This window comes from Dermacentor albipictus, chromosome 1 (genome assembly GCF_038994185.2).
Source record: "Dermacentor albipictus isolate Rhodes 1998 colony chromosome 1, USDA_Dalb.pri_finalv2, whole genome shotgun sequence".
NCBI classification, from domain to species: domain Eukaryota; kingdom Metazoa; phylum Arthropoda; class Arachnida; order Ixodida; family Ixodidae; genus Dermacentor; species Dermacentor albipictus.
This window is the reverse complement of record NC_091821.1, coordinates 131,815,935-131,843,564: the sequence shown is the minus strand read 5'-3', so window position 1 is coordinate 131,843,564 and position 27,630 is coordinate 131,815,935. Positions and strand designations below refer to the sequence as shown.

At 46.0% G+C, this 27,630-nt stretch overlaps 1 protein-coding gene and 1 non-coding gene across 2 annotated transcripts in view; both read left to right on the top strand.

Annotated features, from left to right (window-relative positions):
- The first annotated feature begins 6,630 nt into the window (after window positions 1–6,630).
- On the top strand, window positions 6,631–6,702 carry TRNAT-CGU (transfer RNA threonine (anticodon CGU)). Its single transcript has one exon. It is a non-coding gene; the product is annotated as a tRNA-Thr (tRNA).
- Window positions 6,703–10,490: 3,788 nt separating this feature from the next.
- The window catches only part of LOC135896150 (uncharacterized), a 32,894-nt gene continuing 15,754 nt past the window's right edge, over window positions 10,491–27,630 (top strand). Inside the window, exon 1 of the mRNA XM_065424508.1 lies at window positions 10,491–10,506. The gene's annotated coding sequence lies outside the window, so the exon portion shown is untranslated. The remainder of the gene's footprint in view (window positions 10,507–27,630) is intronic.

Genomic DNA, 27,630 nt, shown 5'->3' with positions numbered 1-27,630 from the left:
TGGCTCCATTGCCGCTCATCATTCCAGCGTAGAATTTCACTTCTCTACTGTCGTCGTAATGGAGAGACGGCGTTAAATTTCTTTTGTTCTTTTTTTTTTGTTTGAGGGGGGGGGTATGAACCATTGCTTAAGGGGGTATGAGCCATTCATTGTCTTACGTGACGGACGCATTTAATAGAGAGTTTTAGAATAGGGGCCCCAATAGTCTGGAGCCCCGAAGAGCTTTGCGGGTGTCAGCATAGGGGCACGCAAGAGTGAATAGCTTTAGAATAGGGCTTTGCGTTTGCGGATATCGTGTTGCGCTGACAGCGCTACTACGGCGTCAAAGCAATTAGAAATAAATAAAATATACCATTTTATGATACGATAGTAAGTTTGACTTTCGTTTATTCGCGTTTAACTACAATTTAGAGGTTATTATGTAAGCAGAAAACAATTAGTTGCGCTTAGTTTTGAGTCACCAACTTTACGTGCCTTCACCAGCCACGCTAAGCCGTGTTAGGCCTACGAGCCATACTACAGTCAACGCTTTTAAATATCTACAGTGAACTAGCAGGCTTTAGCCATACAATCGAATTCGGAATCAGCGGCGTCTAATGAATCAATCTTCATAACACATGCTAGTTAAGAGAAAGCGATAACCGCAGTCACTTCTCCTAGCTTGCTAACTTCACGCGTTACCACCAATCGAACCCAGTTTGGTGCTAGGTTAGAGCCGTCGCTTCGATGGGTGCCGCCATGTTTGCTGACGCAAAGCTTTTGGGGCCGCTATTTGTGCTCCCGCTAAATGGGTGAAATAGCGTTCCCAACGCAAAACCCAAACGCAGTTCGCGTCCCGCGCATGCGCACTGGCTTCGACGCTATTTCTTTGGGGCCCCAAAACGTTTGGGGTCCCTATTCTAAAACTCTCTAATAACTGAGTTGATATCAGAATGTGTGTGCATACTCACCGTCACGATGATCTCCCATCAGGACAATGAATATGTTCGTACCTTTGTTCAAAATTCTGTGTCACCTCTGTGTGGTGTGCTAAACAGCTTCGCTGGTCATCCATTTTCACAGAGTGGAATGGCTGATGTTTTGTTTTTCTAGTTAGCATAGAATGTGCCGCGTTAAGAAAGCGGATACTGAGGTGAGCAAGAAAACAGAAGCGTCCTGTTTATTATAGCTATAGGGTTCAGCGTTCTCGCTTCAAACAAACAAACTACCAAGAAACAAAAAAGTACGGCGATTATTATTTTTCTTTTTTTTGCGAATTCGCTTCTAACCTAACGAATTTGTCAGTTTCGCCCTATGACACAGCACTGAAAGCGAGAGCAAGCTGTTCAGCGTTGTGCTGAAGGCGTTTCAGAAAGCTGGCATGTCGGGGAGAACCACCAGTGGCCTTGCAAACGTCGAATCTCGATGGTGCACGAGATGAGACCGAAAGAAAAACCATCTAGCACCAAAATAGAGGATTAGCTATATTTATCTTGACTCTAGGGATGGTCGATTGGTATTTTTTTTATTCGAATAACGATTTATCATTCATCATTTTAGCCTCTAATCGATTAATCTCTTTCAATACAGGGTTTTTCATCAATTAATTGATTAATCGAAATTTTATGCCGGGCAGCTTAAAAAGGTTGAAAGACAGTTACCTTCTTATGTGGGACCCTATCTTAATGTTTGAGGGGTAGAACCAAGTTAGAAATACGAGTGTATAAAGCTTGAGAAGGAATAATCTTTAATTTGCTGCAGACTAAATAGAGTTGGCAGTGGCAGCCTTTGAAAAGATAAACAATAGATGTTATAAAATGGCGCTTAGAGCAGAATTAAACAAGATACATGGCACTGGTGAATCCCTGTACAGTACAGTTAAACGAGAAATAAGAAGAATGGCAAAAGTGAAAGGTGAAGTCCAACTAAAATATGCAATAAATTGCAATATGTACAGGGGAAAAGAAAATTACTGCTTCACTTCGCTTCCCTTTATTCACCTTAAAGACCCCCTGGGGGGTATTACATAAGGTGTGGGTAGGATTTAGGTAAGTAGGATTTAGGTAGGTAGGATTTAGGACTGCTTTGGGATTTTAAGCCCCATGCTCTTTTCTACAGAACGGAGGAAAGTCAATTGACTGCGATGTTTGGGTGAAACCGACAGCTTCATTGAATGGTCACACAACCAGCATGTGAGAATAGACACTCGGAAGCTACAGATTTGCTGGAATCGACATGCACTCCATCGCTATGTCAAATACATGCTCTAAACCGGCGCGAATGCTGTGCCACATCTTTAGTGGACTGGGAGTAACACGACGATCAACGACTGGGATGCTATAGTATGCCTTGGATTGCGAGGACATTTCACCACGCCGTCCGAAGCCTGCGGCTTCGGGCGGCTTGGTGACGTGTGGAAGAAGAGAGGGGAAGCGCTCGGTCCAGCATTACTCGGGTCTCGCAAAAACAGTCGACAGCTGCTCTACCAAAGCCGCACAGTCAGTGCTCGTGATCCGCCATTCTAGTGCGATTTCAAAATTTTCGCGCCACTCCTGTCAAACTCTAGGAAAAAATTAATCGAACATGCCTAATCAATTAAGTCGATGAAATGAAAGCTGGACACAGACGAAGAATAATCATCGTGCGGGATACCTTTAATCGATTAATCCATTAATCATTCGTCGATACTACCAACCTTATTTTACCCTTACTGGTCCGTTCCGCTCAGACCTGTGTATGCGTCGTGGTGTAGTATGTGCATAACGTGAACGTATAACTATTCGTCTGTTTTTATTTCAAATCGGCCATTAGCTCAACGTGATAGGTCAAAATGGGTCGGGCTCTGCCCATGTGGGTGTGGCGCCCGCCTATGTGGGCTGGACCCGAACCATTCTGGCCTATCGGGGAGGGCTAATGGCCGATTTGGAATAAAAAGATTGGAATAGTTTTACGTTAAAGGACCCCTACTCAGCATAAATGCTCACGTGTGCGCGCAGCGCTCACGCCATCAGCGAGAGCCAGAACAGTGTTTCGCCTCCGGCAGAGCACGCTGAGCGCAGCGGGACGGTGAGTCCACTTGGTGTCGTCGCTTTTTCAGCCAAAAGCAATGCGCGCCCCTGGAGACCTTCCAACCATCCATGCACAAGCGGGCAGCGCATGCGCGTCGACACCGTGACAGCGCGACAACGGCGACGACGCAAACGCTTCTCGGCGTCTGCATGATTGCTATCGCAATAAGAGGAGAGTGAAAACAAATTTATCAGACAGCTAAGACGGCGATCTGCACGCCGCTGCGAGCTTGCGCTCCGATGCCTGGAGCCAGGGCGAGGTCAACGTCGTGCGACAGCTTGCCGTTGACGGGCGATAAGGCGATTAACCGAAGCGTCCAGGGCCACTATTTTGTAACAATGCCTTATGCCTTATTCTATGCTATTCTTATCATCCACCACACACGGCCGCCTGATCCCCTTGATAACGTGGGTAGACCGTCGCTCTGACCTCTGACCAAGCGCGAAAAGCCTGAAAAAGCACAGAATCGGAAAAGGCATCGCTACAAAATACCGGCCCAGTGCACACTGCCAGACATCTAGAAGCTTAGGGTAAAATGTGACAAACACACATGCTTAATATCACGTATAGTTCTATCAGCGAGTTCAGTTCAATAGGGTGCGGCAAATCACATGTCAATCTTCATTTCGTCTGTCCACCGTCTCAGACGCTCGCTTCTGAAAGCGGGGCCGTTAGACTTCGACATATTTGAACACCTTTCGGCTTAACTAGACACCGGTTGTTTAGGCACGAAAGCATGATGTTTTAGGCGGCAATAACGTGCACTAAAGCGGCTTATGGTGGCGTTAGGGCGAGAAATCCACCAAGCACATGGACGAATACGTCCAGTTGTAGGAATGAAGGAAAAAGGGTTTATTGGCTTAGTTACACGGCTTCAGTTACGGAAGCCCACTCCATGCAGGAACAAGTTAAACGTCCGAGTGGCATAAGGACCCTCGGCCCCACTGCCCGAGAAGTCTGTGCTTTTAATACCGTCGTCTTCCCTATAGGCGAGTTGAGCACGAAAAGTCTCGGCTTTTAATACAGTCGTCTTCCCTAGGCGAGTTGACTGAGGAATCTGAGGACTGTATCGCAGCCAATCACAATTGTCGAATCGGTCGCGATACCACGCTCATGATATCGCATCGTTCAGTGGCACTCCCACCTCCGATGCACTCCTGCCGTAGCAGCACTCCTACCACAGTAGCACTCCTACCATATAGCAGCAATCCCACCACCGATGGTATGGAATATGTGACAGGATAGCAACCTGCGAATTCAAGGTCGCCGTTGTTCTTCGATAGCATTTGATGTTGGCCGCCCTCATCATTAGTTCAGGCTGTTAGGTAGTGGTGGGGGTAGTGGCCTTTTGTGGACCCGTCAACAGTCGGTGTCCACGCTGCGCTGACGTCTGGATAGGCGCTGATGGATGGGTGCGGGCTTGCCTCGTGGCAAACGTCTAACTGCGAATCCAAGGTTGTCGTCCTTCTTCGGTAGCACTTGATGTGTGCCGGCCCTTTTTATCATTAGTTCAGGCCGTCAGGTAGTGGCAGTGGCCTTTTGTGGAGCTGTTAGCCGTCGGTGTCAACGCTGCGTTGACTTCTTGGTAGGCGCTGATGGATGGGTGGAGGTTGTCTTGTGGCAAAACGTCTAATTAACGCCTCCGGCTGTGTTGAGACGTAACAAGACATATGCAGGTACCAAAAACTGTCCTTAAGGCCTACGTATAGGCTCAATTAATAAGAACTTCCACTGTGCATCTGAGGGTAAATTATAAGTTTCTATGAAACACAGCCCGCTGAACCTTGGTTTTGCGAAATTAGTTTTATTTTTTCAATAAAATGGAACGAGGCGAGTAGTGTAGGTTACAAGGTTTATGTGAAATGTAATGCGACTTGACACCGAGGCAGAAATTGTGAAAGATGTGACAAAGAAACACCAACTCAAAATTTTCGGGTTTCATTTTGTGTGTCCTTTTTTTTCCTCGCTCAGTATATTACTTTGTATATGCAGAAAAAGAACACGCTCAATGTTCACCGAAGTTAGCGACACAAATTTGTACTTCGTCGGTCAGAACCTTTCACAGTTCTTTCAATAGCGAAAGCCTGGGATTGTTGTCCGAGACAGAATGAAGTTTCGAACTTACTCTGTGCAGCAGGTCCATTGCGGATGGTGGCGAACCTTTCCTGAACGTCCAAAATGAGCCCCAAATTCCAGGTCACAGTTGCGCCCGAGTATTCAAATATCTCGTTAAGCAGGCCGCAGGCGGTCACACTAAGACTTCTGCAAACGAACTCGTACCCAAAACCGGCGTCCCTTAATAGCATATATCCCGAGATTCATCCGAATTGTTCTTGCGTGGCCTGTGGCGAGGTAGCTACGTTGCCTCATATGCTCTGGGAGTGCGGGTCGCTGGGCCCGAAGTTCACCAAGGAACAGTGGGACGTGCTCCTGCGAAGTCCCGTCTTTGAGGACCAAATCCTGGCCGTCCAGCGCGCCCGCCATCGGGCCGGCAGACTAGACCTGTCAGTCCCGTCGTGGGATTAGCCGGGTGCGCGTTTCATCGCGCTTTGCTGGACCAAATAAAAGTTTATTCACTCACTCACTCGATGATGTCGGCTGAAAACGTGAAGTGAGCGTGCACAAGTACGCAAGTAACCTTCACGAGTATCGTCGCGTAGAGCAGCTTGAGTCCTTCTCACGGCGATGCTCTCGTCTGCTGCAAAAGTGTTAATAACAGCCTTTGCACCAGCAAAGTGTTTGTTTAATAATCGGATCCTTTCGTTCCGGTTCCTCAGCAGGTGATAGCGTTATGAACAAGATGAGGCTATGTGGGGCAAAACACGGAAAATACATTTTTAGCCCCTGAAAATCCAATATAGGCACCAACGTCGAAATAGGCATATATAGGCACGATAAAGGTGCCACTAAAATGTTTCTAGACCAATAGATTGTGCTTATGTAAAAACTAGGCATGATAGGAACCTAAGAAAAACATAAATGGGCATTTTGCCTAACGTTGCGGTCTCTATAGTTATCTCCTTGATACTAGCGACGGATGCTGACCACGTACGTAACCGCAGATCACTGTAGGTGAGGCGGCTGTTAACAAGTGCACCAAATGTGCTGCATAAAATCACACTCTTTATGCAAAATAGGCATTTGCGCTTTATTCTATGTGTATAACGATCTAAAAAAATCGTTCATGCTAACAAGTGGTGCTGCTTTCGCGGCAACGAGTGCAACGGCAGAAACGTGGTGAGCCGTGGGGTCCCAGATCGCATAGCGGTGCACATGAGTGCTGTATTCTGGGGTGCTGCCTCCTGAGGCCTCCGTCTGCCGGTATTTATATTCTTTTCGCATGATAAACGAATTCATAGGACCAAATCACACAGAAAACGTGAATTCGATCTTTCCAGTACAGAAAGAAGCGCGAAAGAAAGAAGGGCACGCAGAGAGAAGGAAGAAGGGGGCCCTCCTGGAACGTACTGTACGCCCCCCCCCCCCCAAGAAAAAAGAAAAAAAAAGAAAGAACGAAAAAAGATCATAAAGAAAAACCGGCCTGCGTGTTTTCCTTCAGCCCGGAGAGCAAGTGTCACGTGCGCCGCTATAGCTCAGTGGTAGAGCACTGGTCTCGTAAACCAGGGGTCGTGAGTTCAAACCTCACTGGCGGCAGGAGTTTTTTTTTCCGACATTTTTATTTTAACGTGTATTCAATATCAGTTTACCAGTAAACTTTCTAAAAAATTCGTAAACGCTAAATGTGTCGCAGGATGAAAGCGAATAGTGAAAAAAAAAAGGAGGGTCCTGTTTACGTCCCGCGTGTCTTGTTCGTGGGTTATCTTGGATGTGACATTTACGTGGTGCTCTTCTGCGTTTGCCGTATTATCACTGTTATCGTGGTGTCGCGCCGTTCCAAGGCGCTCTCTAAATGTTGCATTGTCTTTTGGAATCATGCACATTGCTCTACGCATCTGCTGCTCCGATGCAGGGCGGTCCCGTTATACATTAGCCTGTCGCAAACAAACACCAAGATCGCCGCTCTTCGAGCAGGCACAGAGGTCGTCCTCACTCGCCTGCAGTGATGAATTAGGGCTTCGATCCAACCAAGGCCCGCCACCATAGCTCCTATATTACGTAGTAGTCCTGCGGAAACCCGCAAGGTGGAGAGAAGTAATGAATAAAGGGAAAAACAGACATCCACCCGTTCACAGCAATTGCTACAAAGGTAGATGGTAAAGCTCAGATGGTAGAGCGGCTGCCCCGGAAAGGCGGTGGTCCCGGGTTCGAGTCCCGGACCAGGACGAATTTTTCTTCAACTATGAAGCTTTTCTTTCGAGGAACCCGTATGGGTTTCCTTTGTAGCAATCGCTATGAACGGGTGGATGTCTGTTTTTCCCTTTACTCCTATATTACGTAAAACACAATAGCGGCGTGCTTTGAACCGTCTCGTCACGGGGTATGGCGGGCAGCCCATGCACTTCATTAACACGCTCACTTTTGTAAAAGCCCTAATTTTCTCATTTGAAACATAATCGGCCGCTATTTACTTAAATACGTTTCAATGTTTTTCGTAGTCGACAGTTGCGCATCGCCCTTCCAATTCTGCACAAATGCGGACATTTCGTGGCAGCATATATTTTTTAATGTATTACGGAATTTTTAAAAAGCACCTGTGGCAGGTGGCGTAATTTTTTCCCTTGCGCTACATTATTCGAAGAGGCGGACATTACTATAACACGAGAAATTGAAACATATATTCAAGTAATTAACAAATCACTAATTAACTTCCTAATTAATAACTTTACGGGAATAATTGCAATGAATGAAATGTAACCGGTGAGTTTGCGAGACGTATCCACTGGAAATGGATTTCCCGAATGACACCAGTTTCGACATATTATCTCCTAAAACCCGCCGTAGTTGCTCATTGGCTATGTGTTGGGCTGCTGAGCACGAGGTCGCGGGATCGAATCCCGGACACGGCGGCCGCATTTCGATGGGGGCGAAAACACCCTTGTACATAAATTTAGGTGCACGTTAAAGAACTCCAGGTGATCGAAATTTCTGGCGGCCTCCACTAAGGCGTGCCTCATAATCAGAAAGTGGTTATGGCACGTAAAACCCCATAATTTTATTTTTATATTTCCCAAAGTGTGGGGCGGAGTACATTGGCGTTCACGTTACTTTTGTGCTTCAGTGCATAAAACAGCGTTTTGTTAAAAAGAAGCAAGTGGAACGACAGCGCATTTTTTACGGCGAGTTCAATGGCGCGTATCACCAAACTAGTGTCATTCTGGAAATTCATTCCAAGTGGATACACCTTGCAAGCTCAACGGCCACAATTCGTAAATTGCAATATGCGCCTTATTATAACTTATTCAGGAGGTATTTAGCAAATTTTCGTTAATAATTGGATGTCTGAATAATCCAGACTTGAATTATGTTATCTCCAGCAGGCGATTTTAAATATTCCGTAATTAAAAATGATCACCCCGTATATGATGTAAAGAAGGCTTTGATAAACATCGCGCTAGACGTGCTTTCCCTTCTTCCTTCATTTCACGAAAAAAAAAATTAAAGAAAATAAACAAACAAACAAATGGCACTGCGACAGAAGAACAAACCACTGCAGCTGCTCTTCTTTTGTGCGTATCACAAGTCAGGCTTCCAAAGTTTTTTCCCCCCGGCAGCTACAACGGAACTGAGGTAAGACGCTCAAAGCTGCACAGCCGTTGCTTGAGAAACAGCAACATAGCAGGAAAGTGGTCGCAGGAAAGTGCGACGAATAAACGTTTAACAGGAGCGTGGATAATTGTTAAATCGCCCTTTAGAACGCAGATTTCAGCCTGTCTGGTTTTATGTTAGGAGAGATTGAAAGTTGCTGCTGCCTACTCAAGCTTCTGCTTCGCTCTAGATATATGCACCTATCAACAAGCCCATCAGGTCCGTTTTTGTTCGTTGCACAGGAAAGAAAATTGCAAGATGGATATATTTTCCTTACTCTCACGTGACCTCTCGCTAATAGTTTACAATGTGCAACCTTTCGATGAGCCGATATTTAGGACTTGAAAATGCATTAGTAATTTTAATGTGGTAGCTCCGAACTTAAAAGCGATAATCTTTTATTATGAAGAAAGCACCTAAGGCAAGTTTCGGCCAACAAAACACTTTCTTTTGAAGGCGAAACAGCCTTGTTAGTGTCATAAAAATTATAAGCACAAGTTTGCTTCTTATTTGCTCAACATGTTACCAGGGAAGTACACTCTAAACATTTTGACACCCTTACGAGTATAAAAAGTTGTGATTTGTCTCACGGCCAACACCCTCGCCTTTATGGGGCAATATCGAATCGTTTATGGGGACAAATGAAGTTTAATTTTTTTGGCGACTTCTTGGGCTAAGTAAATACAATGATAGCGGCGACAGAGGACCCATAATCTGCGCGATATAAGCATTATTAGCTGATCTCTGGCAAACTCTCGTATCGCTTAGTTCCATGCGCACCAGGTGGTCTGAACTAATACACTGTATTAAATTACGGCTTCTTTCACTGCAGGTGTAGTTTGAGCTCGCTGTCACGTAAAATACATTTTGTTATAGCCTTAAGGGCAAAGGTGGCAGCCATGAGAAAAATCAGCACCCTAAATGTGTAGAACTTTTTAGGGTGTAACAAGCACAATCGTGAGGGTTTCTCCTAATGTTGCTGAGTAGAAGAAAAGCGATTGTTTGCTAATAGTTGGACCTACTGTTAAAGCACCACCGAACTAAAGGAAAAACATGCGCGGCACGCCGCCGGCGATAAAACGCAGTTGCGGTACTGCGGCTAGCGCGGCTGCACCAATTGGTGTTAGCCCCTAAGGCTAGTCACGTGACAGCACGAAGATATTTCCAGTATTTCTTTGTAGTTGGCCGTTAACGCGAGACTAGTCAGGTAATGATGACTTCGTGGCAAGCGCAACCCAGGGCAACATCACAGCGTGTGTGGCACTGGACAATTTCATAAACCTCCCCCACCTGCTTTCCTACTTGAAGATCCACATAATCCCTCGCTCCGCTATACGTAGACGGTAAAAAAGCACAAACCAGGACGAACGCGAGCGTGAAGACAGCCGTTTGGTGGCTCCGAACGACACCGGCTGCTAGAGTTACTGTTTATGCTACCGGTAGCACATACAGTAATTCTACCGGCTGCCTGATGCGCACGTCACTGAAGCAGCCACTCCCATTGGTTTCCTCTGCCCGCGGCGTGCCGCGAAAAGCTCTCACGCGGCACGAGGATGCTGCGGCAGCTTGCCGTAGGGGCCGCGCCTTTTCCTCGAGTGTGGACGTGCCTGTCACGCAGTGGATTGTCACTGCTGACAAAGATGAAAGAGTGCAGCTGGCAGTACCACATCAAAAGCAGACATTGCATCATCTTTGCAAACATGCACTGTGTTTCGACTGCTGCCTGTTCACTGAGAGATCTCGTTCGAAAAGGTGCGTATACGACCAGCTCTTATCAGTGCGTGCCGTACGCCTGCCTAAAAAAAAGTTCTCGGAATGCGGGCACTGCGAAAAAGTCTGAGTAACTCGCACGGGCGGAATCTTATAACGCTTCGGAAAACGAACCGTTCACTTCGCCGCTTACGTCACTAAATGTGGCGCTCCCAAGCCGGAGGTGGAAGGGAAGGACGCCACCAGCAGACGAGAGGGTGCTACCTCTGAAGTGTACGTCATCATATGACGAGCTAATCGAAGAATTGCAGAATGTTTCTTCTTGCTAATTGAATATAAAACATACATTCAATATTCTACGGCAAGTTATAAAGTACAAACGTGTGGTGCCGGGCATTTACGCAATGCTTGAAGTTCCATTGCTTGTATCACGCGACACGCCGTGGGGCAGATCGCATGCAGGGATAGCGGCAGCGCGGCAGCGAGCGAATTGTGTCCAAGCCGATGACGAAGTGCGAAAAAAGAAGGAAAGTTTATATAGTCGGCTAGTAAAGGTGGCCCTAAGAACCAGTTCACGGTTTGGTCGCACTCGCTACGTAGGAAGTGCTCGGAGTGAATTCCTGTCTCGTGCATCGTGGAAGCTCCTGGTAGCAGACGACATAGGGCTGCGCTATGTCATTCTTTTTTATTCTCTGCCGACAGACGGTATCGCAAGCGTAAATGAGTTGGCAGAGCGCAGCGCTATGTCGTCTGCTACCAGGAGCTTGCACGATGCACGAGACAGGAATGCACTCCGAGCACTTCCTACGTAGCGAGTGCGACCAAACCGTGAACTGGTTCTTAGGGCCACCTTTACTAGCCGACTATATAAACTTTCCTTCTTTTTTCGCACTTCGTCATCGGCTTGGACATGATTCGCTCGCTGCCGCGCTGCCGCTATCCCTGCATGCGATCTGCCCCACGGCGTGTCGCGTGATACAAGCAACGGAACTTGAAATCGAACATTACGATATACGGGCCTTGCATTGCCTGCGCGAAGTAACATCGAAGAGCGTGGTGCTAACGGTGCGCGCTGTGCCGTTAAATTGAGGAACAAAGTGCAGCGCTCCCGAACTAGAGAAAAAGGGGCAGCGAAATAAGAGATCACAATATCTTCCCCTCCTGACTGTATAGTTTTATCAGCCGAACGAAGGGAGCACTTGACCAGCCTAGACTGAACCCTTCTGATTGCTGAATGGCGATCTGCGAGCTATTCGCGCTGGCGATATCACTGGGTATTCGATCTCACCAAGCAAATATCTCCTTGGTATTGGTTTTGAAGGAGAGGTCGCGGGAAAGCTGACCCAGCCCTTTTACCGACCAACACAGCAATTGCAAGTGCAACTTCGTGGACAGTGTCGGCAGCAGAGATCTAGGCCATTCCGATCAGTGCTTCGCTTCCGACCGACCTCTGGGAACTGCAGGCCGGTGGCTATGAACCGCAGCGCGCAAATCCTTTCTCTGCGTGGAATGGCCACTGGTACGCTTGCACCTGAGTCTCCTCCAGTTCGTAGCGTAGCCTGCAAAAGGTCTTCTTAGAAAGCCAGCAGGGGCGGTGCAAATCATTATCCGTCATTTCTTCGAACGCGTATCGCACTTCCAGCCGTGGTCGACACCGATAGAGCAACGCCAAGCAGACGACGAAGGCAAGTAATAGCCTCCGAAGCAACCAACGCATGCGCGAGCGACGCCCACGTGTCTCTGGGGACACGCGACCGGCGCGCGCGGCCAGGGTCGCAAGCCAACAGCCAAGCCGCAGCAATGGAACCCAAAGCGGACTACCCCTTCGCCGGCTCCACTCTTAGCCAAGGACGGGTTCGCTTTGGAAATGATTGACCGATGCGTGACGTGATCATAATTTTCGGTGCCGCCCCGCTGTTTCTGACGGCCTCTGACGCAAGCAAAATTTTGACCAATCAGATGAAGCCAAGTGAACCATTCCCCTTCCGAACCGTTATGAGATTCGGCCCCAGCGTTCTCATCTTGCATCCGTGGTCTACGCAGTGAGCTTTTCAACTTCAGTCGCATGCATGGGTGAACAAGTATTTCAGCTCACCGCAATATGCGGGCGCTTTTTGCACCCCATCCGTATACTTCCACATCGCGGCTTTGTCAGATCTTTGCGATCTTGTGTACACTAGCAGACCTATACGTAATGTGACCAGATTCCTCGGATGCCAGAGTGGGACACGGGGGGGGGGGGGGGGGTGCCGAAGATAGAAACAATTTTCAGCACTTATTCCAAGTTCCGTTTATGTGAAGGGAAGCTATTTTTCAAGCTCTTAAGCTAATGTCCACTTGTATTTCGGCATTATTCCGAAAATATGAACAACTACGACGAACGACAAGGAAGGACGTTGGGTTTCGTCCTTGTCGTCGTTTGCCAACTTGTTTCACTTTGGCTGCGAGACCTTCGGTTCCTCCATGGTGCCTCGCTCAGCCAAAAATCAACCTCACAATACCTGGCATCACGAAAAAAGCTTATCTATCATCACCAGCCCTTAAACAGCTCACGCTACTATTTTTGTACGAGAACTATAGTTCTCGTACCAATTTACAAATGACAGCCGTGGTGTTCACAAGTCGGATACACGTGGAACGAATTTTCAAGATGACACCGGTTTCGAGATATAAATTCCCGAACTTTGCGGAGAAATGCATTGGCGTTCCAGTTAATTTGTTAGCAAAACGTCGTTTTATGCACTGAAGCACACAAGTAAATGGAACGCCAATGCATTTCTGCGCACAGTTCGGAAATTTATATCTCGAAACTGGTGTCGTCCTGAGAATTCGTTCCCAGTGGATCCGCCTTGCGAAGTCCACTGCTAGACTTTGTAAATTGCAATATGGGTCATAAGATAATTATCTAGAAAGTTAATTAGTCAATTCTCGTTAATTAGACAATTCTGCATTTTAATTTTTTGTGCAAGTATAGTGTCCGCCGCTTCGAGTAGACCGGCTCATAAACTAGAATTGAGCTATCTGCCACAGGCAACCTTTAAAAAGATTTGAAAGTGTTCGCTGAAGCACCCTGTATTGCGTCGACCTATTCGCGTTGCTCCGTCGCTGGTCCGCGTGGTCACGTATATTGTACGCCTTTCAATTCCGTAATGACGCTGCGGCCTCTGCAGCCCTGCGAGCCGGCGCGCGACACGGCGTCAACGTAACCCTCAAGGCGCACCTCCACTGTGCGCCGAGTGACGAAATCTAGGCTTTTTAATGCCCCAGCAAACGCCCTTTTCTGCGCATAGAATGGAACGGGAGCCTCCAAATGACACAAGTAACTACACAATAAATTCAAGTACAAATTGCTGTTGCGACTCAGAGACCGAGAGCAAGCAGGTAATACACCAACCTGCTGCAGTTTCCTAGTGGCTATGGTGTTGGGCTGCTAAGCACGAGGTCGCGAGATCGAATCCCGGCCACGGTGGCCGCATTTCAATGGGGGTGAAATGCGGAAACACTTGTGGTACTTACATTTAGGTGCATGTTAAAGAATCCCAGGTAGTTCAAACTTTCAACGTTTGACTCCAGTTCAACGTTCAACTTCCAGTTCCAGAGACTCCAGTTCAACGTTCAACTTCAAAGTTCAAGCGTGCCTCATAATGAAATCGCGGTTTTGACACGTAAAACCCCATAATTTAAGCATGAGGACATACAAAGTAAACTCGCGTGGTTTCCTTAGCAGGTAAGCTTCGCGCAGTTGAAGAAGATTACTCATGTGCTGTCGAACGGTGTTCGCCTAAGCTATAAAATGGGTCAGCTAGTTCCTTTTCGCATTGCGCTGTCCGCGTCTGGAATGCTCGAGAAGTGGGAGAAAAGAAGGAGCATAAGCTTACAGCTCAGAACTTCATTGTCTTAGCTTGCCTCGGAACATTATAGACGGCTACCGAGAAAGAGGGGAGTACATAGCATGGCGAGTCATACCTGTCACCATAGCATACTTGAAATCAGTGCGGAAAACTATAGCAGGAGGACACAAGACGAGCGCCACATCCTCACAGCGCTCGGCTTGTCTTAATGTCTTTTCGTGTTGCCATCGTTTTCCCCACTGATTTCAAGTATGCAGCCATTCCAAGTAGCCAAACTCTCTACCTTGCTGTCGCTAGCGCATTGCTTTTATTTGGGATTTGAACTTTCGCCTCCCGTTGTTTGGAACGTTAGCAGATCTTAAAGAAAGGTCGCGCCGCTGAGCGTTGTGCAACCCGTTCTTTGCAGAGAAAGGAAGCGCCGATTGTGTCGCATGGTGTGAGAGCAGCGCCACACGATTCACAAAAAGGGAAGTGTCTTCGTCTTTTGTGTTGCGCGTGTGGTTCTACATCATGTGCAAGACACTGCTATTACACTAGTGCTTCTTATTACGTGTCAATCACTTATAAGCCAATACCTTCGGCAGAAAGTGATTGGTGACTGTGTAGTCACTTGTCACTTACACGGCCACGAATCCTTGTCACCTGCAGCTTCTATGTAGTTTTCAATGTGCACGTCTTTGTAAGTTTGCTGATCGGTGCGCGCGTATCCAGAGTTGCCGGTAAGCCGTGTTGGGCTGGAGGTCCGAGGTCGTCTTGGATGAGTTCGATCAGTTATCTGCGCCCTCAAGTGCGTAGCGGCCCTAAGGATACAGCGTGAGTCGCGTGCTGCAGATGGCTGACCAATCGCACATTATTGGCCTTTCGATGAAGGCGACACATCCATATTGACTAACGTGAGTGTTCCTTTGCTTATGTCACACGCTACGGCAACGTTCTTCGTGTGCCATGTCTTCACAGTGCGACGGCGCAGGGTCACGTCAGTGGGACAGTTATTTGTCAACATGAGGTTGCCTGCACTTATAGTCGAATACATACACTGTGGATTCGTTGCTTCTGCGTTCTAGTCGATATACCTGTAGACCCGCAATTATGAAGGACAGGCTTCAGAGCAGGTGTACGGAGCCTACTCTAGCTGAACGATGGGAGCGTTTCTCTCCTCATAATGGTGACCCCCGCCCCCCTCCCACACAGACGCACCACACCATTTCCCTTGTCTCGCACTTCGCTGGGTGCACATGCTCGGTACGCGCGCCTCTTGTTAGCTGTATATCTGTCGCCCTAGCAACTATCTCTCGTGCCGAAGCGTATCCTTCGTTGTTATCTCTTCAGTCCTTTGATCGGCATATTGGGCATCTTGCGCACTCGAAGCTTGCGGCACGGATTTGTTCCCCGCCAATAACACTGCTCTTTTGTGAAGAGCTTACCGGCAAATTAGGCTCCTGTGTTCTCCTAAAAAAAAGGTAATCCTTCTTGTTTGCTTTCTTCTTCCGTATGGGTTAAAATTTTTCCGTCTGAAAAGGTGCGGTCTATAGGCAATCCGATTTCCTTGCACTCGAAGCACTAGGCAATGAATTAAGCTGTTTGCGACGATGTGCTCTTGCTTTGCCCCTCCACATGTGAAGCCTGTCAAGTGTGCGTTTGCTTCACAATCACCGAAGGCAAGAATGAAGACATACTTCCCGTGTAGGCAATGTTTAACTAAAGTCGATATCGAGGCTATGGAGTCTCGGCACGCTGTGGCGCTGTGAACAGTTGGCTGTGCGCTGCGTACTAGCAGCTTCAACGTTCGCCAGATAAGCTCTACGAAAAGAAAAGTATGTCGTAGGCAGGTAGGCGATATTGTTGTGATATGTCGGGGCGTCACGGGCCAGGAAAATATGGAAACGTTACCGACGCTGAGATAGACAGAGAAGTGTGCTCTTGATTCAAGCGTGAACACTGCTTGAAGTCAAGTACGAGTTTGACTTCGTTCACATGTGGCCACTTTGCAGCGGTTTTGTTCATGGCGCTAGCTGCGCTGCGTACTACAGAATTCTGCACAAGACACGGAGACTCCATTCTCTTCATATCACTGCTTGATAGGAGAATTATTCTCGCAAAAGTGAATGTCACAACCGTGGTCCCATCGATATGGACAAGCATGTTCGGTAACAATAGACCCGAATAAAGTGAGATGCACAGCCAACCATCTTATTGAAACAATAACGGAGCATGAGGCGCTTGAACTGAAAAAAAAAAACGGATGCTTGAATCTGTCGCATCGAGGCGGTCGGTGCGGGTGTTTCTAGAAGGTATTTTAGTGGAGCGCTGCACAGACATTTACTAATTCATCTTTTGCATTCTTCACTGTTCCCTATAGTTTCACGGTGCACGGCGTCGTAAATTGCTAGAAAAGCTTTTCATTAATCTAAATTTGGCTGCACTATGACAGCTGTGCAGCCTACGCACTATGGCAGCTGTGAGGTTGCGAGCTAGAACACTTTAAGTGTACATTGACCAAATTAATTGCACTTGCTATAACGAGCAAGATGTATTGATATTGAAGGAAACAGAAAATAAGAACAGCGGTGCATGTTAAACCGACCGGCACTAGGCGGGACGATTGCACTTGTCTTAACGTAATTGCTATTTTTTCGCAGCAGCAAATTGCTTCTTCAGACTGAAGCAGTTCTGAAACGAACTGCTTAGACAGGTGAATAAAAGCTTTAAATATTGTAATTTGTTATTTGCTCGTGCTCAGAAGTCATCGTGTCTATTCAATAATTTATGACTTGTTAGTCATGCTTCTCTTTAACCATTAAAGCGTGTATTCTTAATGATCACACTACAAGATTTGCAGGAGACAGTAACTACATCAATTTGAAGGTAGTCGCAGTTGCGGTAAAATGGGTTCATTTTAAGCATTTTTATTCTGGAACACGCTATTATTTCCCATTATAGCCAGGCAGGCCATTATGGATTGGAAATTGCAATCTTGAGTTAAGCCAGACAGGCTCAACTCAGGATTGGAATTTTTTCTTTCATCGTTCTTAAGTTCGCAAGCGCATTTTTACTTACTTATTATGCTATCGTATACTATTTATTGCAATGATCGGTTGACAATAACTTCCGTGCCTTCCACATTGATGCTCTGTTAATTGTTATGCCAATGTGTCTCGTCCTTTTGTGGCTTGTAAGACATTCTGGACTGCACTAACGCGTACAGCGCATGTTGTAATATACTAGATCACATGTTTCTTCTATATACAACGTACGTTTGGGTTCTTGCTTCTGGTACGTATGTCTTGCCTCTGTCACTGTTGTTTTGTCCGTGTGTCCTTAATTTTATTATGTGCAGCTTTGTATTGTCACGTCCGCTAGACAGGAACATTTGAGTCTCTGTATTCTGTACATCTGAAATCTTATTTGTGTGCTTTTTATTGGTGCTTTAAAGTTGTTAACTAGCCAAAAACGTGGAACATGTCTTATGCGTCATACTTATGCCGTACATGTCAAGATACTATAGTTTACCTTTTGGTGCTTTTTTTAATTTATGGCTTACTTATTTACCTATCGTGCAATTAATTCCAGCGTTCAGACCAGTTTCACCCCCCCCCCCCCTTCCGCTAAGTGTTATTTACGTGATCCACAGCGGATTCCATATTTTACTAATAATTTTACTATTAAATAAAATAGTCAAAGAAAAAAGGCCTTATATTCTTGCTACAGAAATGAGAAAATCTTATGAAATGAATATTTTCAGGTTAGGTAATTTTTTTAAATGGCTGGTACGGTACGCTCGTCCATGCAAAATAATTTTACTGCTGCGGAAACTTTTTATTATTTATTTATTTATTTACGTATACATGAATGAATGTTTGATATTTAATGGTGCAAGGGCCAATTATGGCCAAAGAGCGCCAATTTACGTATACAGCAGCCCAATATAGGGCTATAGCAGGAGTGGGAACATTATACATGACTATACATTACACATTAACCACATATAAACACAAAAAGATGAATGATCAAAAAGAAACGCTTTATATGTTAGCGAAGTGAGCACCAGTGGTAGCTATGAAATATTTAAGTGATAGTGAACGAATGTTACCGGGTAGAGAATTCCGAAGCTCTATTTTACGTGGGAAAAAAACCTGTACTTGAATGTGTTAGCACGGGCATAACTAGGTGTTATGTTCAAGGCGTGGGAGCTACGGGTACAACTTGCGTTAGTAAATGTGATACAGTTACAATCAGAAAGACCAGAGGTGTAGTTATTAATTGTATATAAAAGTTTTAAGGCTTCAGTGTGGTAACGTGAAAGTAATGGCTCAATGTTCAAAAATTGTTGAGCCTGGGCTGGTGAGAAAGTGCGGCTGTTATTTTGGTAAGTGAAATGGTTAGGTTTTCGTTGAACATTACTGAGCGAGCTTATTTCACATTGTTTGTAAGGGAACCAAACGACGTATGCATATTCTAGAACAGGGCGAATTAACGTTTTATATAATGGCAGTTTGTATCGCGGGGGTTTTATCTAAAGTGCGGCGCAAATAACCCACTTTTTTAGGGATTTCCCGTTTACATATTCAATGTGTTTCGACCATGAAAGATGCTCGGTTAGAATTACACCTAAGCATTTATATTGAGACACTCATTTAAGTTGGATGCCATCCAGAGAATAATCGAACGAGAAGGGGCTCTGTTTATTGGAAAATGACATCACGACTGTTTTACTACAGTTGATGTTCATTTGCCACGTTTTGCACCAAGCGCAGAAAGACATAAGGGATTGGGCAAGACTGCGGTGGTCATCAATCGATTTAATGGATTCGTATAATACGCAGTCATCTGCATAAAGTATGATTTTAGTTGAGGTGCTACGAGGTAAATCATTGATGTATATTAGAAATAATAAAGTGCCTAATACCGTTCCCTGAGGAACGCCTGACGTAACGTCGACAGGAGTTGAGTCCACTGAGTTAAAGGAAACAAATTGTAAGCGACAACGAAGAAAACGCTATACTAGGAACAAGATAGGGATTATTGAATATGGCGTTTAATTTTACCAGTAACTTAAAATGAATCACAGAGTCAAAAACTTTAGAGAAGTCAATAAAGATGGCATCCACTTGATTACCTATGTCTAGGTTAGAAGCGATATCATAAACGAAATCGACTTATTGCGTTACAGTGCTATAACCATGACGGAAAACATGCTGGGCAGATGTTAGAACATCATTGGAGTTAAGCAATTCGATTATGTGTTTGTAAATAATGGGCTCTAACATCTTGCATGACTGGGGTGTGAGAGATATCGGCCTGTAGTTAGAGAGTTGTTTATCACCTGATTTATACAAAGGCAGGACTTTGGCTGTTTTCCATTTAGTTGGTACTTCACCAGAGTCTAAGGATTTCTGGAAGATAACAGTAAGGTACTGAGCTGTCCATAGGGAGCATCTTACAAGGAAATAACTCGGGATACCTTCTGAACCGGTACACTTTTTAGTGTCAAGATTCAAGATTAGGTTTAGGACACCATCAGAACTTATTACGATATCGCCTAATTTATTATGTAAGTCACGTATATAATAAATGAGTTAGAACACGTACTAATTTGACGCGCCGCTTTAATACTGCATTCCATAGGCGGCACCTGTTCATCATACCTTGCTGGTGAAGCAGCACACTGACACGAACACAGTGAAGACACAAGAAAAGACGACACTCGCTGCTCCTGTTGTTGGCTGCTGCTATTTCACGGTCGCGTGTACGCATTCGTCATATTTCACGCAACTGTAGTCGATGAAAATATATTGAGCGGGTGTAGTATCCACGGTCCTTTTGCTTACTGTGTGCTATTCAGCGTGAGGAGAAAGAGTTTTGAAGTCAGAAGCGGTTGCCGGCTTCCGTGAGGTGCTTGCTAGCCCTGAGGTTCGTGCGCGAACGGTTGAACGGCACAATAGTGTTACGCACGTCCCGATATGAACAGCCCATGTAGTAATAATGAACACGGGAAGCTATACAGCGACGTTCGAGCACTACTACTACTACTACTACTACTACTACTACTACTACTACTACTACTACTACTACTACTAATAATAATAATAATAATAATAATAATAATAATTCTTCATGAAGTTATGCAGCCCGCATAAGCCATATGGCTTGTGTGCGTAGCTTGGCAGTAGCAGCTTGGTTCACAATCGTAGGCTTGGTGACGAAGTAAACCAGTTACTGAGAGGGAGAACTTCCCCGCAAAAAGAAAACAAAGCAACAACAAAAATAAATAAATATAAAGATAAAAATAAAATAAAAAATAATTAAACCCAAACCTATTACAATACTAACTACAATTAGCTGGTACAAGATATTGATATACAATAAGAGTGCATCCTCCGTAAGATAAAAAAAAAGAGAAACAATGAATCGATAGGGCCGGTGGCCAAGTTTCGCAGGTGAAAGTTAATAGTCACTTTAGCATACGCTAGAGAGGATGACAGCGAAAGCCTTCGCGCTCACGAACATTCATTAAATTACTTGGAATTCTCATTCGAATGCGTTGTTACTTCCTATTACTTGTTTTCTACTGTTCTATTTTTCAGTCGCCTAGACATGGCCACTGATTTAGCGTGGTTAATGACGCGTTAGAATGGTCGTGGCAAGTCTATGAAGACCAGTAAGACACATACGCCGGTTCACTGAATGAATCTTTTTCACACTTTAATCGACAAAGGGAGCTACGTGGACTTGTATACATGGTATCTGCTATTTTCTTCTAGTACAGGTAGAATGGGACGGACACGGAAAGGCAAATTAGACAAACACACAGCGCTAACTTTCAACAACAAATTTGTTTCCAGTTCTCGCAGAGGTTTTTATACTCCTCGAAACGTCATAAGACACGTGTACGTTGCTTGGCAAAGGACAAAACCGGGAAAACCACACGCAGAGACTTTTGGGGCCCCACTGATTATTTAAAAGGGTGTCCGTTCAAGGCGAACGGAGATAATCGAGCTCTTTTTTTCTATTGATAAAGAAGTACTGGAACGTGCGCTTGAATTTTAGTGCCATAACGCCGGAAGGTTAATTTTTCGACCCACGAGCCACGGCAACAAGTACACGGGAAGCTTTCAGTCTTCTCATTGCCCACGTCCACCGTTTATAGAAAAGCTTTATAAACGGTGCCCACGTCAACTTTCCAGCCGCAGCAACTTGCGGTGGTAACAATCTCGCGGACGTTGACGTGTCTGGCTCGTGCAAAAATCGCTCATACGAAGGACGTCCGACTGAAGAGGATGCCTTTTACTCTCAAGTCGTTACCACGTGGCAGTAGCGACAATGATAGCCGAAAGGCCGGTAGCACACGTGTTGCATAATCTCACGAAGATTCCGATAGTTCGATCCCTCAAAAGGTTTGAGAGTATATTCGTTCGCTGATCCAACTGCGACGAGACTATCATCGCCGTTCGCACTTGAGTTTGCGCGATGATTTTTGCTTCTTTTGAATCATCTGCTGTTCTTATGCAGACTCTCATCTGCAGTGTGCTATCTTATCTATCGTATAAGCAAGCCATTCACTGTTTCCGAGAAGCTGACGAGAATGTCGTAATTTACTCTTCAACTGCATGCGGCGTTACAGTAACCGGATAGGCATGAAACGTCCCATGCATTGGATAACCCATTTTTGAGCTGCTACTGAATGCTGCACTGTGTGGTTGCTACAATGTTAGAGTTTTACAACCCTGAGAGTCCTTAAGTGCGTAAATTGGTCTACAATTCGCACCTTTACTCCGTATACGGGTTTAAGGGTGTGAGTTATAGATAGAAAACACTCGATCATAAGGGTGCAAATCGATTTACAATGTACAATTTAAGATGTATCGTGTTTAACGTCCCAAAACTTCAGAGAGCATTATGCGGGACGCCGTAGTGGAGGGCTTCGAGTTCATTTTGATCATCTGGGGTTCTATGCACACATTGCACGGTACATTCCGTGCATTCCGTCCTCGTCGGAACGCCGCTGCCGGGAAGTGAACCCGACACCCCGTGCTCGGCAGCAGAACACCACAGTCACAGAGCCGCCAAGTGTTGCTGCCATTTATTAGACAGTTTTAGTTTAACGTACGCAACTATAGCGTACGCTATATACTATAGTATAGCGTACGGCAAGCAGCGTACGTTTTTAGTTGGTCTGCGAGATTAGAGAGTTTTAGAATAGGGGCCCCAAACGTTTTGGGGCCCCAAAGAAATAGCGTCGAAGCCACTGCGCATGCGCGAGACGCGAACTGCGTTTGGGTTTTGCGTTGGGGACGCTATTTCACCGATTTAGCGGGCGCTCAAATAGCGTTCCCAAAAGCTTTGCGTCAACAAACATGGCGGCACCCATCGAAGCGACGGCTCTAACTTAGCACCGAACCGGGTTCGATTGGCGGTAACGCGTGAAGTTCGCAAGCTAGGAGAAATGACTGCTGTTATCGCTTTCTCTCAACTAAAGTGTGTTATGAAGATTGATTCATTAGACGCCGCTGATTCCGAATTTGAGTGTGGATTTTATGGCTCGTAGGCCTAACACGGCTAAGCTTGGCTGGTGAAGGCACGTAAAGCTGGTTTTGTTGCTCAAAACTAAGCACAACTAATTGTTTGCTGCTTGAAGAATAACCCTAAATTGTAATTAAACGCGAATACACGGAAGTCAAATTTACTATTCCTCTCATAAAATGGTATATTTTATTTAATTATTTCTAATAGCTTTTCTTTGACGCCGTAGTGGCGCTGTCAGCGCAAGACGCTATCCGCAAACGTAAAACGCTATTCTAAAACTCTTTACTCCTGAGTGCCCCAACGCTAACACCCGCAAAGCTCTTTGGGGCCCAAAACTATTGGGGCCCCTATTCTAAAACTCTCTATTTTTGAATCTCAGAGGCCATATGCCGTCATTACGGCTATCTCTAGACTGCAGCGATAGGTGGCGCTTACATTTCGAAGGTTTCTTTCGTTAGGCTTTGACTCGTTCGAAACGAGAAACTCCGCAAACCACGCAAAGACGCTAACGGTAAGTCTGAGAAATAGCGTGCGTACGCTATACGCTATGGTTCGTTTAGCGTTCTGCCCATGCGCAGTGACGACCCGCAATTTTAGTTTAGCGTACGCTATACCATTACGTACGTACGCTATAAAATAGCGGGTGCATGCGCAGAACGTTACGTCATCGGCGTAGATGGCGTGCCTGATATGAGGAATCTCAGGTTTAGCGTTAGCGTCTTTGCGTGCTTTGCGGAGTTTGCGTGAAACATGGCAGCGGTACCGGCTGCCCGCTTCGAATTGAACGTGGCGTTGCCTTTGTAAAATGCACTTCGTTCGTAGCAAATGACTGTGTAAACGGCTTTCGCTTAGCCGCTTCGACGACAGAGTATTATGGATAACCTTGCGGTGTTTTCTAGATCGCTTCTCGTTTCGAACGAGTCGAAGCCTAACGAAAGAAACATTCGAGATGTCAGCGCCACCTATCGCTACAGTCGGGAGATAGCAGCAACGACGGCATATGACCTCTGAGATCCAATAATCTGGCAGGCCAACTAAACCTCGCAACTAAAGGCTAAACCCCATGAGCGCGATTTTGTGCGCGACAGCGACGAGCGACGGCTTCGCGCGACGGATCGGGCCGTCGCTTGAACAGATCGCTCGGTCTTGTCGCGTGATCGCTCGGTTTTGCAAATCTAGAATCCGTCGCTCGTCTCCCCGAAGTGCTATGAGCGACTAGCCAATAGTAGGCAAGCGGAACAGGATGTACATTAGTGACGTACTATCGGTTTCCGCATGTGCGCGCTTCTCAGTATACAAACGGAACTAGCAAACTACCAAATTTTGATATGTAAACAAAATAAACCTATTGCATGACCTTCAGAAGACTTTATGTTGCTTTGTACAGCCAAACAAATTAACTGAAGCAATTATAGCAAGTGCCACGCCAGGTTTGGCGCTAACTCGATCCCCTCATACCGGCAACACTGGATAGCTGTCGCGCGAAGCGGTCGCTCGCTTGGAGTTTGACTTCTGGGCGACGAGCGAACACGACAGCCATCTCCATCGCGTCGCTTGTGGCTGTCGCGCAAGAAATCGCTTGCATAGGGTTTATACTTAAATCGCGCCATGCGGTTCCGCCGGCGATACCATATGGCGAGAACCTTGGCGTTGTCAGGATTGGGGCTCAATCCCATCGCTCGTAATCAGTTGTCAAGATTGGAGTCGGGCATGAATTAGAAGGTAGCTGGCCCATGCCGTCGTCCAAATTATCCACGCTGAGGACGTTGTTGAAGGGAAGGACTGCTTCTCATCAAGAACGATGAATATGGGTTTATTTAAGTATCTACATCAGGATGTTACAGTTCATTAGTCTAGCATGACTGCGAGAGAAAGTGTATTGAGCAACGCCGCACAACACATCCCAAGGTGAGGGAAACGTTCGACCCGGAGACGAGCCGCCTCTTCACGAGGGATTACACACACACACACACACACACACACACACACACACACACACACACACACACACACACACACACACACACACACACACACACACACAAGCACGCACACGCACACACACACACGCACACACACACAACACACACACACACACACACACCCGCACAGGTTCGCGCCCCCCCTCCCCCCGAGGGCAGAGGGCCTTCGCAGCACTCGGAGCTGACCCCCTGAGCGCGGCCGCCGTGGTGTCCATTGTCTTGCTTCTTTAACGGCGCGTCTCCGTAGACGTTCCCGCGGCAACTCCCCTGCTCATAGCAGATCAGGTTCGCGGTGGTGGGTTCAGGCACAAAGCCTGCTTCGTCATACTCGGCTCCAGCGACAGAGAGACGAGGACGCGCGTATTGTTCGCCACACACAGTCGACTTAGTGACGCCGTGGCTAGAGGTTTGCGGTGGCGTTCCAAGAAAAGTTTGCCGCCGCGGTCGCAACTGGCTGGCAAAACTTGCACGTTGCCACCTCGGCAGGCCATTCCTAACAGCTAAAACTTGCATGTCAGCGGGCCGTTCTTAACAGCGTGCGGTACAGAAAGTCTCGCCTCACCCTGACACGCCCTCGTGCCACTGCTCGCGCGTAGGTCATCTTTGGCTTCTTCCACAGCTGACTCCGATGCAGCTCATCATGAAAGAAAAAGAAAGAAAAAAAGAGAAAGAGAAAAGGCAAGGCTAATTAATATAGAGTTCATTAAGGCACTCGAACCTACGACCTTCGGTGGGAGTCGAACCCTCCAGCCTATGTGGAAGTCGAACCCACGACCCTTGGCGTCAAGGCGAAGTAAGGCAAAGTTAATTAATATAGAGTTCATTATGTCACTGGAACCTACGACCTTTGGTGGGAGTCGAACCCACTTGGAGATATGGGCGAACCGGCCATATCTCCAAGTTGAACTCCAAATGACATCGTGAAGGACGAGAGTCGAACCCACTACATTTGGTGTTTGTTAATTAGGGACAAGGTAATTAAAGCACAGTTAATTACGGTAGAGTTATCTGAGGCACTAGGACCCACCACCATTGGTGTTTGTTAATCAGACCGAAGTTAATTACGGCACATTTAATTAATGTACAGTCAATTAAGTCACTCGAACCGACGATCTCTGGTGTTAAGACGAAATTAATTAAGACATTGTATTATTAGATTAACATCGACCTATTTAAGGCACTCGAACCCACGACCCAACATGGAGATATGGGCCAACCGGCCACACCTCAAAGTTGAACTTCAAATGACATCGTGAAGGACGAGAGTCGAACCTACTACCTTTGGTATTTGTTAATTAAGGCGAAGTTGATTAAGGCCCAGTTAAGGCACTCAAACTCACGACCTTTGGTGGGAGTCGAACCCGCGACATTTGGTGTTACTTATGACAAAGTTAATTAAGGTAGAGTTAATTAAGGCACTCGAGCCGACGGCATTTAGTGTTCATTAGGGTCAATATAATTAACACCTGGTTAATTAAGGCATAGTTAATTCAGATGCTCGAACCCGCGATATATTATGTTACTTAGGTCGAATATAATTCAGACAGTTAATTAAGGTAACATTAGGACACTCGAACCCGCTACCGGTGGCGTTAATTAAGGCGGAAATAATTAAGCCACGGTTGATTAAATAAAGATCGAGTTAATTAAGACACTCGAACCCGCGACATATGGTGTTAATTAGGGCGAACTTAAGGCACTGGAACCCACGACCTTTGGTGGGAGAAAACAATAGGAAGTAACAACGCATTAGAATGAAAAGGTCAAGTAATGTAATGAATGTCTCACGAGCGGGCAGGCTAGCTTCGCCTCCATCCTTTTCAGCGTATACGCTAAAGTGGCTGTCAACTTTTTGCGATCTTTCAGAATTAAAAAAAAAAGCTTAACTGTAAAGTCAGTTACGAAGTACATAGCACTTTCTTTTAATTTAACGTACTTTTTAACCATTTTTCAAGACAAAAGATTTTATTAAGCGAGATCCGCTTCATAGGGGTTGATTACAATGCTTCCACTTGACCCACCGTGGTTTTGTTTAGGGGTTACAGCGTTCTTAGGTTTCGGCACAAGGAAGCGGGACCCCTTCGTGGTGGCTTAGTGGCTTTGGTATTGCGCTGCTAAGCCGAAGTGCGCGGGATGAAATCCCGGCCGCGGCGGCCGCATTTCGATGGGTGCGGGTTGCAAAAACACCTGTGTGCTGTGCATGGGGTTGAAATTAAACAGCTCCAGGTGGTAAAAATGATTCCATAATTGCCGACTACGGCGTGCCTCAAATCATATCGTGGTGGTGGCACGCAAACCACAGGATTTAGTTTTGGTATTAAAGTAGAGAGGTGGACACGTTGGTAAGCTTTCATAAAGGTAACAGCGCGAGAAAAAAAAAAGAAGAACGACGGATGGGGTGAAATACAGGACGAACGCTCGTCGTCTCGCGAACTCACTGGCTACAATTTGTAAACTGGAACATGTACCGTAAAGCAGTTAGCTTTAAAATAATTTAGCGACATATCTTTACAATCAGTCACGCATTTCGATTTCCCGGGCATATAATGACCGCCTCTTGGAATAATCCAGCTCAAGGAGTGAAATTGTTCTTCATGCCACAGGGGATATATATATTATCAAACTAGAAGCCGTTTTAGGTAATAGCCCAACTACCCGTTGGATCAAGGACTTTTTGCTTAATCGTAAACAATTTGTATTCTTTGAACACGTTACATCACAAACTATTTCTGTGTCATCGGGTGTACGACAAGGATCAGTCCTTAGACCATTGTCATTCTTAACCTACATTAATGATATCTCAACGAGAA